We start from the raw sequence: 5,143 nt of genomic DNA, 5'->3' as shown, positions 1-5,143 counted from the left end.
GGGGCCCGCGCCGGGGGCGGGCTGGGTGGGTAGGCGGGGCTCCGCTCGGGCGCTGGGGGCGGGGCGGGGGGGCGGGGCTCCGGGCGCGCGCTGGGGGCGGGGCCGGACTCTTCAACCCGAGCCAGCGCCGGATGAGAGGGGAGTCTCTCAGTTCAGTTGTTCAGTCGCGTCCGATTCTTTGCGACCCCATGGACTGCAGCACACTAGGCCTGTCTGTCCATCACCAACTCCCGGAGTTTATTCAAACTCATGCCCATTGAGTCGGTGATGCCATCCAACCATCTCATCCTCTGTCGTCCCCTTCTCCTCCTGCTTTCAATCATTTCCGGCATCAGGGTCTTTTCTAATGAGTCGGTTCTTCGCATCAGGTGGCCAAAGTTTCAGCTTCAGCCATCAGTCCTTCCAATGAACATTCAGGACTGATTTCCTTTAGGATGAACTGGTTGGATCTCCTTGTTGTCCAAGGTGCTCTCAAGAGTTTTCTCCAACACCACAGTTCAAGAGTCTGTTACAGATCAAACCCGCATCCTGCTTCGTAACGGCGACCAGGGAGACCAGGAGGTGGTCGTGGGCCTTCACAGAGCTGGAATGAGCTCGGAACTGCCACGATTTGCGTATTTATTACACTGATGTCCGTATAAAGACATTAATTATCCTGGGGCCCTTTAGAATCTCTTGGAAAGTCCGCCGAACTGCCCTGGGTTTTCCTGACTTTCCCGGACCGAAGTCCCTCAGAGTGTTGGCGCCGGAGTGCATTTTAAAGATTATTAACAAGGTCTAGGGTGTAGCACTTAACGTAGTCAATGCATTTAAATCTAAACTTTAAGAGCTTTTGTTTCCGGATTAGTGGCTCAAGTGAGAAGGTCAATCTGGGAATTTAAAACGTGGGAGTTTGAGTGTTAAATGAAACCTACTGGTATAAAAGGATATCTGATACTAGCAGTGTTCAGTTCAGTGAGCTTTTTGAATGCCCGCTGCACCTATCTCAGTTACTGGTCCATTGTGTGAATTCAGAGGTGTTCCTTGAACAAAGGAATGAAATGCCCAAGGCATCAGCCTAAGAGATACAAAAAAAAAAGAGATTGAAACCAACATTTTTATTTACATAAATCTATAAACTTTTTTTGTTTAAATCAGAGTAAGGTTTCTGTCTCTTATCCTAACAGAAATCTTAATAAATGGAAAGACTAGATACAGGGATTAAAAGGCCAAACGAAAAAGAAATATCTACAAATTAAAGCTTCAGGCAGGGACCAAACTACCCTCAGGGCTCAGAACTTTCTGACAAAGTTGAATTGGAGAATATGTTTGGACACGGGGCCCTCCTGCTGTCTCCCTACAACTGGACCTGGGGACTTCCATGAGCCAATTTGGGTTCACAGGGCAGATGCTGTGAGATCTCTAAAGTTAAAGTGAAGTCATTCAGTTGTGTCCGACCCTTTGCGACCCCGTGGACTGTAACCCAGCAGGCTCCTCCGTCCATGGGGTTCTCCAGGTAAGAATACTGAAGTGGGTTGCCATTTCCTTCTCCAGGGGATCTTCCCAACCCAGGAATCGAACCCATGTCTCCCACATTGCAGGCAGACGCTTTAACCTCTGAGCCACCAGGGAAGCCCTAGGAAGTGAGATCTCTAGGCAGGCCTCATACACTCCGAGGTCACCAAGGAGAAAAGAGTGAAGGGTGGCAGGGCTGTCCCTGGAGGCCCTGGGCCTGGCCAGTGTGTAGTTACCATGTGGTGACCTGAAGGTGATATCTGTGTAATGTAACTACAAAGTAAAGGGCAGGGATAAAGAGATTTTTGTGGTGGTGAGTTTTCTACATTGCGCTTGAAGTGCTAATGTTAAAAACAATATGTACACTGTAATCCCTAAAGTAATCTATAAACATATTATCTGAAGAGACATAGTCCAAACACACAATAGGTAAAATGTAATAATAAAAAATATTCAAATAACCCAAAAAGAGACAGCAAAGGGAAAATAGATAAAAAACCAGAGGAAACAAACCGAAAGCAAATAGTAAAACGGTAGACCCAAATTCAAATATAGTAATAATCATATAAAATGTAAATGGTCTATACCAGAGAAAATCAAGCTAATATACTGTTAAATAAAATATGGTTTATCCCTCTTCCTTCTGAAGGGTAGCAAAATATGCCACCCCAAAATACACCACTTTGGCATGAAGGTTATATTGAACTGAAGGCTTTTGAAAAAAAGCTAATACAAGAGAATCTCTCTGTTCTCCCTCATTTTGGCCTAAAAGCAGGACATAAGTTTATAAAGGGTGTCCCCCTCCCCTCTCTACTGTGAAGGGCAGAAGGTAGTCACCAGAGAGAACTCTTAGCAGCCCAGAGACAGCATCTGAGGAATCTATATGATCAATTCACTCAGACTAGCCCTTATCTACCATTCAGTTCAGGTCAGTTCATTTCAGTCACTCAGTCGTGTCTGACTCTTTGCGACCCCGTGAATCGCAGCACGCCAGGCCTCCCTGTCCATCACCAACTCCCAGAGTTCACTCAGGCTCACGTCCATCGAGTCAGTGATGCCATCCAGCCATCTCATCCTCGGTCGTCCCCTTCTCCTCCTGCCCCCAATCCCTCCCAGCATCAGAGTCTTTTCCAATGAGCCAACTTTTCGCATGAGGTGGCCAAAGTACTGGAGCTTCAGCTTTAGCATCATTCCTTCCAAAGAAATCCCAGGGGTGATCTCCTTCCGAATGGACTGGTTAGATCTCCTTGCAGTCCAAGGGACTCTCAAGAGTCTTCTCCAACACCACAGTTCAAAAGCATCAATTCTTTGGCACTCAGCCTTCTTCACAGTCCAACTCTCACATCCATACATGACCACAGGAAAGACCATAGCCTTGACTAGACGGACCTTAGTTGGCAAAGTAATGTCTCTGCTTTTGAATATGCTATCTAGGTTGGTCATAACTTTTCTTCCAAGGAGTAAGCGTCTTTTAATTTCATGGCTGCAGTCACCATCTGCAGTGATTTTGGAGCCCCCAAACATAAAGTCTGACACCGTGTCCACTGTTTCTCCATCTATTTCCCATGAAGTGATGGGCCCGGATACCATGATCTTCGTTTTCTGAATGTTGAGCTTTAAGCCAACTTTTTCACTCTCCTCTTTCACTTTCATTAAGACACTTTTTAGTTCTTCTTCACTTTCTGCCATAAGGGTGGTGTCATCTGCATATCTGAGGTTATTGATATTTCTCCTGGCAGTCTTGATTCCAGCTTGTGCTTCTTCCAGCCCAGCGTTTCTCATGATGTACTCTGCATTTTCCATATATTGACCTTGCCACAATTTGCTGCCCTAGGTGCTCAAAGTCCTTTTCCTCTGTCTTGCCACTTCTCTGCAAAGTTATTGCTTTTTGCTAAGATGCTATGTAAGTCCGAGTTCTGACCACTCCTTTGTGTTACTCCTCTCTGAGTACTCCCATGTGTATGTTCTGCGCACGTGTTAATAAGCTTGTCTGTTTTTCTCTTGTAAATCTATCTTTTTAATCAGCCTAATATACAGGGCCCTAGCCTATGACTCTAAGATGGAAAAACAATTTTTCTTCCCTTACACTTGATAGATACACTTTCAGACTGGAAAAAATAGAAAATGTGTAAAATTTGATTTTTCATGGTTTTACACAGTTTTTACATAATTGAAACTTGGCAAAATATTAAAGATTGATGAGTGTAATTATCATGGGGCACATTGAGTTCCTGAACCAGTGGTGTTTAGATGAGTACTGAAACACTTTCCTACTCTATGCATTTTTACCTACTCTATAAAATTAATTTTTCTTTCCTTCATTGCAACAAAATCAAATTATCTTGGTATAGTGGAGACTTTCACATAGTTCATTTTCTAGAATAGAAAAGATCTAAAGAATTAAAAAGCGAAATGTGCTCACATTGAACAAAAGTTGAATGATTTACATCAAAAACATAAGGCAAATGCAAAAAATGTAAAAGTAGATTGCTTTGATAATTTATATATTTTCTTCAAAAATACTGGAATTGCTATTTTAAAAGAAAAATAATTACAATTAAAAATCAAATTTTTATTTCAAAATTAAAGTTGACAGTTTATTTAATTTGTACACATTGGAATACAATCACGTAAATCTTTTTGTATCGGAAAACTATTTGCAGTTTTAGTTTTTAGTGTCCACATAGTTACCAGTGTAAAGAATTAGAATCATGCCTCACACATGCTGTATCTTGTATGTATGTGTGTATACATTTAACAATAATGTGTGAGTTGTTTACTATGGCAAAATAGTAAATTCCTTAGACACCATGTGCAGCAGTTGTGAATATTGTCAATCAGAAATGAAAAAAAACAAAACAAAACAGAAAGCCTGCATCTACATCTGACACCGTGTAATGTCAACCAAAAAAACTGAGAAAGTCTGGAAATGAAAGTTTTGTTTTGTTTTGCTTTGTTTGCTATCTTCAAAATTGCAATTTGGGAGATACTTTTTAAGCCTGGTGGGCTGCAGTTCATGGGGTCGCAAAGAGTCGGACATGACTGAGCGACTTCACTATTAAGGTAAAACCAAATGAGTGTTCCAAGGAAGAGAGTCAGAGGCTTATAAGGCAAGAGCCGCAGGCTGTACGCTAATATGAAGGAGACCAGGATTCCATCTCTGGGCTGGAAAGATCCCCTGGAGATGGAAATGGCAACCCCCTGCAGTACTCTTTTCTGAAGAATCCCATGGACAGAGGAGCCTGGTGGGCTACATACAGTCCGTGGCGCCGCAAAGAGTCGGACATGACTGAAGCAACTTAGCATTCACACACACATACTTAATGTAGGCAGCCCTAACCAGACCTTAAGTTTGCTTGGATGGTCTCGCCTTACATCTTTACTGATTTTCCTGTGAGACCTGTTTGTCTCGATGTCTGTACTTCAGCATGAGAGTGTAGTTCTTGGGCTCTGTATACTTGGCCATAGCCTGAAGCTGTAACACTCATGGGAGAGAGCTCAGCTGCTATTGCCTCCAGCCTTTCCTAGAGAGATTGTACTCTCAAATCTTTCTGAGATCTTATTAAGTATCTTGCAATAGACTTTGCGTCACCATAATGGGCTAGATATGAGAAAGAGGTAACAGAGGAGTAATTCTATTTCCATTAGA

Source organism: Ovis aries, chromosome 20 (genome assembly GCF_016772045.2).
Source record: "Ovis aries strain OAR_USU_Benz2616 breed Rambouillet chromosome 20, ARS-UI_Ramb_v3.0, whole genome shotgun sequence".
In the NCBI taxonomy this organism is placed as follows: domain Eukaryota; kingdom Metazoa; phylum Chordata; class Mammalia; order Artiodactyla; family Bovidae; genus Ovis; species Ovis aries.
The sequence above is the reverse complement of the archived record's forward strand: the minus strand, read 5'-3'. Positions refer to the sequence as shown.